Genomic DNA, 15,211 nt, shown 5'->3' with positions numbered 1-15,211 from the left:
CATTCTGGGAACCAAATGCAGGCTGAAATGATGCTTTATCTTTGCAAAAAGTTGTAAGATAATGCCCACAGATGTGCAGCTGTTTTCGACCAGGCAATATTTGTTGTCCTCTTCCTTAATTCAATAAGATGATAAAGAAGAAAGAAGTGACAAACGTTTTATGTGTTCATTGTATGGTGCACAGACAACATCTTGTGGCTAAGAATTTAAGTGCAAGTCTACACTCATCGTTAAATATAATAATTAAGGCGGTTAATAAGATTAAATCTAATGCAATTTTGACTTTTTTGCGAGGACAATGATGAGCAATTAATCAGGCTACTTTTACACACAGAAGTTCGTTGGCTCTCTAAAGGTAGGTAAATGCCTGTCTCGCTTTGTAGCATTATATGACAGTATCGTGCAGACCATATTTTTTTTACCAATATTACCTAATACCAACCTTGTGCTCGGTTTAAATTAAGTATATTAAAAAATATATTGCCAATACAAATTCTACCTCCAAAGCTGCATTTAATGTTTAAAAATTTGGTACCATTTTACAAAAAGATTATAATATAAATTATTGTATTAAATTCTGCAGGTTGGTTTATTTATAATAGTCGATGACTATTTAGGTTCATCGAAGTCGCCTTTATTTATAGAAACGCTAACCTACTTATGAATCATAGAATTACATAATATATGCTGTCAGTTTGTGGATCCATGGATACTGAGATCTTTTATGGATTGTCATTCCTATGTATAGGTTTTTCGATTTTTCAAGCTCTCTATTTTATTAAGAGCGTACATAAGTAAAACGGCAAATAATTTTCAACGTAATTTAATTTCAAGGTAATTTCGGCCGCGTTGCCAGTCGGAGAGCGATAGTCGACCTGCGAGCACGTCAATTTGTTTTGTGATGGCGTCAGAGGAATATATTATTAAATCGTGAAAGATGACTAAAAAACGTTCCGCATGTACAAGAAAACATATGAATATACTATTATTATTACGAATATAATAATAAACACAACTTAAAAGGACGCATGTTGAATTTTTATGACAAATTATATTTCGTTTGGCTTGCTTCATTTGCACTAATCATGATCATTTTAGACATTTAGACCATGCCTCAGCTGAGGTATAGCCTTAATTCTTAGAATAGAATTTGGGGGGGAAATATGTAAATTAGTAATAAGTACATATTATGGATCCTATTAAAAATACAATAAATTTATTGAAGAAACCGTTGTTGGTACAGATTTGGAATGTCAGAATATTATGTGTTGAGTGTTATTTGACCTGGAAATTCATTTTAGGTAAGAACATAAAATTAACAAAGTACCTATCTTGTGTATAATTTTACATCAAGTCAAAAATTGAAGCAAACGACGCATGGGTTTTTAGTGCACTTTCAATTTTAAAACAAGCGCGACAGATGAAACAAAATGGCAGCAATTGAGAGCCTTTGCATTACGATGGCATTAGATTATTTATAGTTATCTGCATGGCCCACAAGAGGGGGACTGACCGGGCTCTAGCCTGGGGGCCCGGCGTGGCGAGTCGACCAAATAAGTGAGATAAACACACAAATTTGCTCTAAAAGTAAAAAAGTCAGCTGCGGCGCCATTTTCCTTCAATTTTTGTTTATATTTTAAAATATGTGATTCTGTGGTGTAATTTTTAATTATCTCATTACTTGATAACTCCAAAATTCAAGTTGATGTAAGTATTAAAATACTAAACCGTGAACGCCATTTGGAAAACGCTACTGTAGAGTGCCACGTTGCCTTTATACTTGGCGATAGGTAGGGGGGCCCGAGAAGATCTTAGCCTTGGGGCCCGCTTCAGGATGTGGGAGACATGGGCATCACAATGAACATACAAAACAGCGTTGCCATCTTTTCAAAGTGGAATTATAGTAGAGCCTCCAAAATTATAGTATTTGGGGAAAAAATATAGTATGCCTTGGCATCTGTTGAAAATGTATAGGTTTTTTGTTTCCCAGAAAAAAAAATAATGGAGAATTTGAGAAACTCCCGAGTCCCCTTTTTATTTAGGTACCTCTCCAATCAAAAATGCTTACCGAAGAATTCAAGAAATTTCATTTTAAATTTAAGCCAAAGTCTAAGGGATTTTTTTTACGTTTTTCAAGCATTTTTTTTCCAAGTTCTCTAAATCTTCTCATATTGCGAAATTATAGTACATATTTTGCAGCAATTTATCGAATGAAAATATCGAAATTTTAGTACTTATATATATATATTTTTTCCGATATTCAAAATTATAGTATTTTGTATATATTATGTACCTGTACATTTTACGCGGACCAATATCGTCTCTGTTCTGGCAGAACACACTAACTGGAGAATACTAGTTTTGAGTAATTTGACTTTGAAGTTGTTAAAATGTTTGAAATGGTCTATCATGTGAGTTTATTAAGTAATCGTAAAAAGGATAACTTTAAAATAAAGACTGTTTATTTATTAAGAAGGTTTCCAGACGGTAAAGTTTTAAATAGGGAACGTTTTGGTATAACTAACTCAATATGTAATTTTTTCGAATTAGTGTCTTCTGCCAGAACAGTGACGATATTATAGTACAAATACTATAATTATAGTACGGTTGGCAACACTTTACAAAATGGCATCCATTTTGTATAAAAAGAACTCGAAATGGCGACTGAACCGATGTCCATATTGATAGCTGAATTTACCAACTTTACCATGCTTCATGAGATAATTTCAAATAATGTATTAAGGCCCCTTCTATTAAATGTCAAAATTGTACAAAACCAACATACCCAGATAGTAAATATGCAGGTAGGTGTAGGTATATGAAAGAAAATAGTAGGAACATGTGACAATCCAGAATTTTAAAAACAGTCCTACAAGAGAGTTCACGAGATATTTTGTATTAAATATTATATATTATCATAATATATGAATTATTTAAGTATTTTATATTAAAATAAGCGGAATTAACATCCAAATACAAACCGCAAATCGTTTATTAACCGGATTATGGATAATTCCCGCCTTTGAAAATTTCACACAAGCAGTAAACCAAGACAATAAAATTGAAAGTATTATGTCCACACGATGATAAATAGTTGATATATTTAAAAGTAAGTACCGAGGTTTTCCAGAACATAGCAAAAATTTGAAGCTAGCTTGCAAGAGCTTAGTGCTAATCATTTTTTTTCCGACCATGTCCGATCCTAATAGGATCATATGGGCCTCCACAGAGTAGAAGTTTGTATTAACAGATTTTTGTTTTTTACGAGAAATGGATGTCAGCCACTTGCTCGACCTATTAGGTCCATACCCTGACTCACCCACAGATTGAAAAACAGACCCAGGATTCGAACCTGGGACCCACGGCGTGATAGTTCAACGATTAAGCCGCGCGGCCACCGTGGGTCATATTAATACTCTGCATCAATTTCGCCACATGTAAAAATGCGAATTAGTAATAAGCTTTAGTACCTACCTACATATTATTAGGCCTGTCACATTATTCAGATTCGTTTCTGGTTAATAATTGTGCTCCTGAGGCAATTCAGGAATCAATGTAACAATACCTACATATTATTATCAATAGGTACATCAATTTAAAAACACACACAAGTACAAACAAACGATGGCACAGTAACTGATTTATCGAAATCCGAAGGATTGATGGTCCTGTCCTGTTCGGTACACAAATTAAAAAATGTATGTAGGCTTCTAGTATGTTCTATGATAGAAAAGAAAATTTGTTTTCAAAAACAACCAACCAATCCTAAGTGCGTAGTGCAACTAAATATTTTAAGGATTTTTTATTGCCATTTGCAATTATGGGGAGGGGATAGACCGCCGCTGTGCACTCACTCAGCAGTGTTGCCATGTCTACTGAAATTTCAGTAGATCTACTGAAATTTTGGTCAGGAAAAGAAGAGATTATGATATTTGTGATCACTTTTTACATGATCTTTTAAAAGACGCTTGTGAGATTATGTCAATATGCACGCTTTCACCAAAAACAATCGTTGAATTTCATACATTTTTGTCAATCTACCGATATTTCGAAGAAAAAATCTACTGAATTCTGAACATTTTAGTTGGCAACACTGCAGTGTGCAGTCTGAATAGGGTGACCATTACAAAATGATTTTGTGTACTTCGACTTCTTTTAGCGTTAGTAATGAACTATTATATAGTTAAGTACTTGATTTCCTTAATATTGATTGAATATTATAGAATAAAAAATTTCGTATCCGGATACTTGTACGTATGCAGTTCGCCGTATCACACACTTCAACGTGAAATGTTCTATCGGAAATATATGACCGTCCAAGCTTTTTGGGTCGTATAGTACTGACATAAAATTCATGTCTAAAAAAAACACGGTTCTTGTCGGTTTTTTTAACAAACTAAACAAATCTAAACAAATTTAGATTTTAATATTACTAACATTGACATGCGACTTTCAATTCAAAGTGGATAGATAGGTAACATCATGGCCCTCACAAGGGGGAGGGGCTGACAGGGCTCTAGCCTGGGGGCCCGGCGTGGCAAGTCGACCAAGTAAGTGAGATAAACACACATCTCAAATTTGCTCTAATAGTAAAAAAAAAGTAGCCTGCCTTGCTATTTTCCTTCAATAATGTTATTATTTAAAATAAGGTGGTTGGACGACGCAATGTTTAATTGAGTATCGATACCCGACAACTCCATAATTCAAATGGATGTATTAAAATATACAAGAAAAAACACTAAATATATTAATTTTACCGCGTACACCATTTTTGGAAAACGCTACTGTAGAGCGTCACACTGCCTTTATCCTTAACCATAGGTAAGGGGGTCCACCAAAGATCCTAGTTTGAGGGCCCGCTTCAGGATGTGGGGGCCATGGTTAACATGACAACATACACAACATGTCAGTTTTGTAATGGTATTGAAAATGAAAACAATTTAGCTGTTGCTAAGCAACGCATGAACTAATTTTGTACCTAAATGTGTTTATTGTAATATAATTAAGCTACTTACACTTCTTAATAATAGCATATCGCGATTTTTAAATTAAACTATCTTAAATAATCAATATCTATTTAAAAATTAAAATAGGTAGGTATCTACCACGATAATTTTTGATTCACCCAAAAGCTAAGTCCTGAATATTGAAAACGTTAGTTTGAATCGAGATATTTCTGAGATGGAGTTTTATGATAAAATATAGCCATTTTATTCTCAATGTAGTTAAGTATTTTTTCATAGCAACCGTAGGTGATTTGAATGTTTTGACTTGCCCCAGTCACTAAATACATTAATGTTACACACAGAAATATCAATATTTAATACATATTATTATATAATACCTAATACAGATTATCTAAGAATGAGGCTTCGTTTAGTTTAGAGCTTGTCCAGATGACGCGTGTCTCGCTTAGAGTGGACGTGGACAGCTCAATGAGGTCACCTGTACCTCAACCGCGCGCGAAAAGTGACACACTGTGATTACATATTATGGACGGCTCAATGAGGTCACATGTAATACTAATGTGCGCGAGTTTTTACGTGCGAGTCCAAAGGCCTTACAGATTTATATAAGTACCTAGGTACCTACTTAATGTTGAAAACAGTTAAAATGCAGAATTTACAATCGTATATTATTATTCAAGTATATTTATACAATTTCGTATCAGTTTAATTGTGTTACTTCAGTCTAATATTACATTTCTGTTAAGGACCAGCGCTCGAATTGGAAAAATTTACGAACCGGAGCGCGTGATAATTTTACAAAAATATCAGCAGAGTTATCTAATTTTATATGTATTTTATAAAAATTAGTTTGTTTGATTTTTCGTTATATGGCCTACCTAGCTCAGACGGTCAATTTATTTTTCTCACGAGACGGAGCGATAATTTTGAGGATTTTATGAATCGGAACGGCTAGTATAATCTTAAACATGTGCGTTCGTTGAATTCTCTTTTATTTACATAGGTACTTATCTGAATCAGACAAGAAAATTTTATTTTCTACGTTAGTCATTCAACACTTTTACTCGTATACCTACTAATGCAAACTTGGAATATTACAATATGTGTTTCTGGTTTAGAGTCCAACTGAACCTGTTGGTTTTTTTATATATTTTTCGTATAGGCAGGCACTACGCAGGAATGTTGAGATGCAATATAATACGAGAAATAAAGTAGGTAAAAAACAATGAACGATTGTTTCCAGTCAGGATTGACGCCAACAATCACTGACTCACTTGGAGTGGCGTAAATTATTGAGCTTAAACATGAACATTACGACCCTTAATCGGCAGAACAACGTAAGCGACACTTTTTGGTAAATTGCGTTTTAAATGGAGAACTGTTCAATATCACCTAGCGCATAAGTGACAAAAATATTAGAGCCCGATCTCAATCGCGTGACATTTTTTTAGGGTCTTGTGCCTTTTAGCGTTTTAACTTGTATCGCATTATAACGTAGAGCAAAACAACGTAACCGACGTTATTTGATAGTGTAAGCTACGGTACGGTTTATTCGGTGGTCCGTCTGGTAGTGAGTTGTGCGAAAACCGATTTGGGAGCAAAGCTCACGCCGTCCAGTAAAACTGGTTGAGATAAAATAAACCTGGTAATAGAGTTTATTAAACAATAATTACCCGCCGTTACATCTCACTACTGTCGGAATTATCTACGAAGAATAGTATCTTCCTATAGATTTTTGAAATGTTAAAAATGTATAAGTATAAAATTTATACTGAAAATTTGGATTCTTTGAATGAATCCACTAATGTCGTGATTCGGAATGTTTTCAGAAACGTATTTAATAGACAGTAAGTTCAACTTGGGTTTTCATCTACCAAAAAAGATAATAGTGTTCTTTTTGCGAGAAAGTAACAAATATGTCTGGTGACGAGAGACTTCGGCTAATTGAAACGGATACTTACAAATGTCCCCTTACCGTAAAGGATAAATGCAAAGAGATGTTCTTTAATGATCTGGCCAAAAGTAAAAATCACAATGACATTTTGTACGCAAGTTTTAACCTCGAGAAGGTGCTAAACACTCCCTAGTCGAAATACGCATACTATAATGAAAGTATATACGAAAGTGGAACAAATAATGGATACTGCTTTTTATGGGGTGAAACTGATGGTAAACGTGGCAGTAATGAGATCTCAGCAATCATGCACAAATCTTTGGACAGGACTGACAAAGCGGGAAAAAATCAAGGAATTATTATACTGTGATTGGTCAGAATAAGAACCGGGCAACACTGGGTATGCTATCTTATTTTATGAAAAATTCAACTTTCATTGAATTGATAGAAATACATTTTCTATTACCAGTGGGTCTATTCTGTATTTATCGACCGCTAAAGTGATAAAGTGATAAATATTATCAAACTTAGGGTAGGTTTGTATTATAGAATTAGGACTTATTGTAACAATTACAATACGTTAATTATAATTGTTGCAATAAGTACTAACACTTTTATATAAACCTACCCTAAGTTTGATAATATCTATCACTTTAGCGGTCGATAAGACAAGTATAGAATAGACCCACTGGTCGTACTACGATGCCGGTCGATTCCATTCATGCGACAATTGAGTCATTTATATAGTAGTTTGGGCACTATCAAAATGACCCACCATCATTTCCAACGCTAGGTCATCATGTCATATGCAGAATTCCGTGACTGGAAATCTTTCGCTGCTACTTGCATTCCTTCAAAGTTCAAAATTAAATTTGGTGAATTATGAAATGCATAATTTAAAAAACTTACCAAATATTGTACCTACTCTGGTGACAGTAGGACTAAACTGTTAGACCTAGAAAATGTCATCAGATCCCGATCAAGTGCTGTGATGCTTTAAACGCAGCCACCCTTGCTGTATAGTGCTAAATCACCAATATTGGAAATCCAGTATAACGAGTAACAGTATAAAAGTCTCTGTGTTAAATGTAATATCCCTCAGAGATGACGGATGAGTTTATGAAACTGCCACATGGATTATCAGTGGAAGATACTTTACCGGAATCCGATCAGGAAGATGTGAATGAGGATAATACAGCGATTACTGCTTAAAAAATGTGGGACAATAATTTTTTTGTAAAACTGAATAGTTGATTAAAATTTTATTTTATCATAATTAGTAGGTCCCCATATTTAATTATGTACGAGTAGATACGTAACTATTTCATTTTGAAAAATAACAATACCTGATAATATTAATAATATAAGCGAAACCTTAAAAATACCAATCATTTATTTTTATTTTACCTATATGTGATTAAGTATCTACAAGCAAAAATATTAATTTAAAAAGTCAAAGTATTTTTAATTTATTTAACAACGTCCCCTTTCGTAAAATAAATGGGTGCTTATGTTATTTATTTTAATACTTAATTAGTAATGCCCTGTGATGATAATTAGCATGAAATTTATAAATAAAAACGACTACGCCAAATAGCGTAAGCGACATGCCTGGAAAAAATATCGTGTCATAGACATAAGCAAAACAGCGTTACCGCCACTATCTCGAAAACTAAAAGCACTAATGCAATTGTTTTATAATTTCCGTATAGGCAGTAACCAATTATTATTAACCACATTAACAGAATTCATTTTTGGAACTAATTACGGAAATAATTAAAAAAAAACCTTCTCCTGTAAAATTTATGAATTGTCGCTTACGTTGTTCTGCCGATTAAGGGTCGATTACAACGGAATGAAATGATATTATTGCATATGTATGTAAATGTGTTATCGACATCGTGTTCTTCACACAAACAGCCAACTGCAGGCGCCATAACATGATCCCATTAGGAATAGGATTAGATATAAGTTCAGACACTGTCAAAGAATAAATGTGGCTGGTGTACTGTTGTTTTCTTGCATGTTAAGATAGGTACCTACTAGGAAGAAATACTCGGTTCTTTGCCATTCGTTGGGGCTCATCTTCATAGCTTCACTGTTTTTGAAATAGATAATGAATAATATGATTCTCCACTTCCTTCTCTACAAAATGATAATACTAGGTAAGTACTTAAGTCGAAAGTTAATGGGAACTATATTAATTTTGTGTTTGAAAATATTAGAAAACAGCTTTAAAACCATAAATGCATTAAATAAATAAATTAATATACTTATCTACAATATGTATTCATACAATTGAGCATTATTTTATTGGTTCCAATTAACACTTTTTTATTTATTTTAAATAATAATTATAGTATAGATTTATTTTAAGTAATAATGTTTAAATATCATTTTCCCAGCGACCAAAATCAGAGTTTTCTAGTAGTTGTATTGCGTGTCCGGAAACTTATACACATACAGCTCTTCGTATCACACCTCACCGTTAGATATTGTACCGGAAATATCATACGGCCATATATTAAAGACCGTCCAACCTCTTTGGGTCGTATAGAACTGAGATAAAATTCATGTCTAAATAAAACACGGTTCATGTCGGTTTATACTTCAGTTTACAGGAAGCCAGCAGCAAACAAATTTTGAAAATAGCCAGTATACTGGATTATTTGTTAGGTTAGGTTTCATTCTTGAACTCGTGAATTTTGCCAATATCAACCATGAAAATTGAATTAATATTCATATTAAATCTAATAAAATCGGAGACCGTATGGTATACGGCCATCTCTTTACGATAAGAAAGCACACAAGAAACTGTGCCACAGTGAAAGATTTTACGTTGGTACAATTTACATGTAACAAAAAAAATTAAGTTGTTGTAACACAATGGCTTTAATGATCCTGGTTGATGATGATGATGGTTTCCACCGCATGTACTTATTCCTTCTTTCCTCGACGTCTTCGGCTCGTTGCAGAGGTCATTTATCAAGAGATGATCTGTCTTGAAGATCTTTCTTGATCTCTCTCGATAATGGCCTCTGCAGCGAGCCCGAAACGTCGAGGAAAGAAGTACACGCGGTAGAAACCCAAGCATCCATTACGATAAAAAAACAATGATGAAAGTCTCAAACATTATATGGATTTACTGAGTTCAAAATAATACTCCGGTATGAGGTATGACCTAAGTTACTCAGTACCAAAGCGAAATGAAAATGGACAAATAAACAACCCTTGAAATAATTCGACATTTTTCTTCGGATTTTGAAATGGAACGTAGCGGAAAATTTGAAAATTACGTTCCGGTTCGTCCACTTAATGTTAAAAAAATAATTAAATTCATTTACTTTACATATATTTTATTAAAGTTTAATACAAAACTCATGTAAAATTGTATATATTTATGAGACTATTTAAATTGACCTTTGTCTTTTAATACAGAGGGTTTTATGTGATTTTTTCAATTTCAGTCTTCAGCGAACGGTCTTTGTTTTTTTTTCATTCGTATTCTATAATGACTGAAGAATATATATATATATATATATATATATATGTTATTAGGTAGTTATTGTCATTTAGAATCGACTGTCACATTGACAGACGTCCTAGTGTATAATGTATACACAGAAGAAGTTTGCTTACGTTGATCGTCACTTCCAATTATTAATAACACAGAACCACTAAATCAGATGAACTCCAAAATCTCGCAAGATAGGTACGTTAAAATATTCTGAAAGAAATCTGAAACTAAGAATACTCCGACAAGTGAACACGACAGACGCGAAATATAAATAGAGAACATAATATAAAAATACAAACGCAGTGAAAATACTATTATATATCTATAGTAGTTCAAAGAAGTACACCGAGTTTGCTAAGGAGACCCCATTTTAAGAATTTATAAAACAGCGCCCAACTAAACATCAAGCAAGTGGAATATATCAACACCCGAAGCAATTTGGTTGAACATAGTTATCGCCCTCCCAATTGGCATTACCAGTGGCAGGTTGGTTCTGCACATTGGGAGAATAAACAACTGATGATCACAACAGGGACACACAGGTCAACACTGCCCAGAATGGCAGAGTTCTCATCTATACCTCGTATCTATAAGTAAGTCGAAAAAAATACGTAGCTAAATAAAAAATCTCTTCTAAATTGCAGACTCCAGTATGTAAGCATACCTAAGAGAAAGTCAGTTGGATAAAGCCACGGATAGTATCAGTGACGCCCCTAGACAAGATGCCGCCCCTAGGCAGTGCCAAAATGCCGCCAAATTATTTTATACAGTACTTTTTATCATCCTTTCATGACTCAAATATTTAAGAAACGTGTTGTATGGATACATTACTAACAAGATATATGTATACCCACAGAACAGATAATAGATAGAATACCGATAGGCAATATTCAAACGCCGCATGGTGAAGCAGGCTTTTGAATGTGTGAGTCTCCTACAAAAATGAAGCACGCATTATGCACGTGCAATAGTGTGTGTAATACACCAACATTAAATGAGCGTAAATGCATAAACCGAGAGCAGTTTTTAGTATTCGACGTAAAACGTATTCTTAACACGTGTGTAAGTTTAACCCGGGTTCTTCCTTACTCGAATCAGTTACCTGCTATCGCCTTACGCATTGTGTATTTCAGTTCCCATTATTTCTGAGTTCCCTCGGTATACCACTAAATCTAATTTAAATGCCATCTCTGCTTCGATAGACAATATTGTGAGTATTCGGTTTCAGATAGGTAGGTACATTTAAAAATACACCTGCCAACTTCAAAAACTCGCGAGTGACTGGCAAACATAGTTGGATAAGTTTTAAATTAGGTATGCACGTGTCATTATTGTTCACCAAGAACGTGACGTCCAAGGACAACGGAAGTACACTAAACATCGCGAACCCGACCAAAAAATAAAGTCCCCAACCAACCAGTGATATTTCCGATATTAGTTATTTCCGTTATTACTAAGTTTATGTAGCTTTCTATGTATACCTACTGATTCTCTTTGATTTGCCGCCCTTTGGGTAACTGCCGCCCCCAAGCGACGCTCAATCTGCCTACACCCACGGGACGTCACTGATAGTATCCATACAACCTCAAGTAAAGGAGTCTCAAGAATTTCTTCTGAACCCTCTCGCCCAGACAGTGGCGAAGGGTGGAGGTAGGCTGTTAAGATCCGCCATAAATAGTGCACATTAAACTTTGTCAGTCATATGTATTTGTTTTCATTGAAATAAGACTATTTTACCGATGGTGTTAGTTAGTTTTTAAAATTCAATCAAACCCTGCGAAACCAAGCCATAATAAGTAATAGTCAAAAAATACTCGTCTATCTAAAAATATATGCAATTAAATCATACATAAATTTCGATATTTATAGATAGAATAATATTTTTTATCTATTACAGTTTGGTTTAGGCAGGATTTAATGAATTTAAAAAGATGAACCAACAATATGTGTTATATGTATTCTTAATCCAACGAAAACGAATAAATATGAATGAAAAAGTGTGCACAATTTATCGTCAAAAATATACCAAAACTATTATGGCTTGGTTTAGGCAGTGTTTAATTGATTTTTAAAAAACTAACCACCACCATCTGTAAATTGTAGTTTTAGTGCAATAAACACAAATAAGTATGACTAACAAAATTTAATGTGCATTATTAATGGCGTGTCTTAACAGCCTACCTCCACCCTTCGCCACTGCGCCCAGAAGGCCATACTTCAACTGATGCGGTGCCCAAACAATAGACCAACTCTTAAGCCTGCTTCGAACTAAAGAATTAAACAAAAGTTTTAATACCGTCATATCCGAAAAGGCCCGGGAAGTACGCATGAGGAAATCCAACATCTTAAGCGCCTTGCTACAAATGGTAACCAAGGATAACCTGCTCTCAATTATTGGTGGTCTTAGGTACGTAAAGATCTGTAACGCAGACTGGTTTAGAGACACCCTTGTGAAAATTACGCCTGTGCGATAAACCAGGATAACAATTTGTACTAAAATGGGAATTACAATACAACAGCAGTGACAATCACAGAACAGATTAATAAATAGAATTCTGATGCTATATCCCAATACACTACATTTTGACGCAGGGTTTTGAATGTGTGAGTGTTCTTCTAAAATGAACCACGCATTATAGACGTGAAATAGTGTGTGTTGCAACCAATATCAGTGTATAAAACGAGAGCAGTTAGTTATCAGAGCGAAATATAAGCGTATTTTTCGCACGTATTTAAGTTTGTCACATTGACATTATTCTTACACACTCGAGATTGGTTGCCTGTTTCTCCAGACCAGTTAGGTATTTCAGTTCACATTATTTCTGAGTACCCTGGTGACAACACTGTCAGGATTTTTTATGCTTTAAATATTTTTAAACTAATGTGTATGAAACGACCACATTTCATAGAAATCCTCCACTGCTCTTAAAAGTTATAATATTTGTATTCGTTTCTTCATAAATGCCCATTATTGTGTGTCGCTCCAATGTAATACACGATCTACCTATCCCCACGGGACGTTCCTCGTCCATTCTTTTATATAATATGAAAATATAGAGAAGGAAAATGCAGAGCGGGATTAACACTTAAAGGGGTTTTAGGCTAATACTTATTGGGGCTACAAACAACATAGCTTTCGATTGCCTATTCTTCGTGTTTTATTTTAAGTCTGCTAAGCGTCAATTACATTGAGCTTCTTTACGAGCTGTTTGTTGGCGAATTTATAATCTGCCTGTAAAGTCGCCCGGTGTAATCATCGAAATGTTAGCTTGTTCGATGATTACACTGGGCGACGTTACAGGCAGATTATAAATTCGCTAACAAACAGCTCGTAAAGAAGCTCAATGTAATTGACGCATAAGATAAGTTTTGATTCTTTTAAATATTCATGATCTTTATGCCAATATATATTATATGCGTATCAACAAATTACTTAACAATGTTCTCTAAACACCCCTGCGAACATAAAATGTCCATGCACAGTCAGTATTCTGTTTGATAATTTAAGATGTTATTGCAAATGATATGCCACAGAAACATTGGTAGTTTAGGGATATAAGAAATTCAATGTTCTTGTTTGTTGTTCACATATTCTTGATCAACATCACTATTGTGACAGGAAATAATTAAAAGTTAAAAAGAACTTTTTATATACTACCACGTTTTTAACTTTTCTGTTGAATCATATAAACTTGACAATCATATTGTATTAATAAAAACTTTTTTTTTGTACTTGATATAAATACTGAATAAAATAATTATAGAATACTGAAATGTCATTTTGACATTTCATATTGATTTCCATATGAAGGCACGTATATATTAAAAATTGTGTTGCTAGGACCCCCTTAGCAACCGACAATAATAACTTTCCATACAAAACAGAATTAAAATGAAAATGAATTCAATTCTGCTTAAAGATGGCCAAACGTATTAAAAGAATGCATTGTCGTCGTGTTCTGATATATTCTAAAAGTTTCAATAATGTCTAGCTAGTCGGGAAGTTAGTTAAAAATCTTCAATCGTCCAATACAAATCTTGGACAAACAAGAAAAATTTGTACTGGACACACAAGAAAAAATCTGTACCGGACAGACAAGAATACGAGCTAATAAAAACGTGGTAAAATAAAGACGTGGTAATAATAAAATCACTATCCCCGTTTAAAATATTTGATATATCGCACTAATAATTATTTTGTTTGGAGCAAGAAGGCGTGGATGACTGACCGGTGTCCATTTTGACTGGTGTTGCGGATGACTGACCGGTGTCCATTTTGACTGGTGTTGCATAATCATTTTTAGAGAAAAAGTTGAATCTGCAAGAACTATAATATAGCTCATATTGAGACATTTGTGTAATTTTTAGCGTCTAATAAAACTTGAGTTTGTATCCTGGGAATTGGTTTTATTCAAAATCAACAAATTCATAATAATTATGTAGCATAATAATATAATCATTGTCTTGCGATAACCCTTCAATTTTGACAATCAACACACTTCATACCTCCAAGCATTGTTTTCAAATTAAACTACATAATATAAGGTTTTCATAAGGTCGCTACTTCCGATGAAATACTAAAAAAAACACCAAACATGACTACGCTTGCTGTATTTTTTTGCACATATTTTCCATCTGTCAACGAAATTCAAAACAACATAAAACGTTCTTAAACTCTCTTCATTAATTATTGTTCGTGCACAGATGTAGGCTTGGTATGGACTATCAAATAGACTTGCTTTCGTAGTCCAGTAAGGCGATGGGCTTCAGTGTTGCCAACCGTACTATAATTATAGTATTTGTACTATAATTTTTGTCCGCGTACTATGTACG

Source organism: Rhyacophila brunnea, unplaced genomic scaffold (assembly GCF_057557595.1).
Source record: "Rhyacophila brunnea isolate RB1 unplaced genomic scaffold, BYU_Rbru_1.0 scaffold_134, whole genome shotgun sequence".
NCBI classification, from domain to species: domain Eukaryota; kingdom Metazoa; phylum Arthropoda; class Insecta; order Trichoptera; family Rhyacophilidae; genus Rhyacophila; species Rhyacophila brunnea.
Note: the sequence above shows the minus strand (reverse complement) of the source record.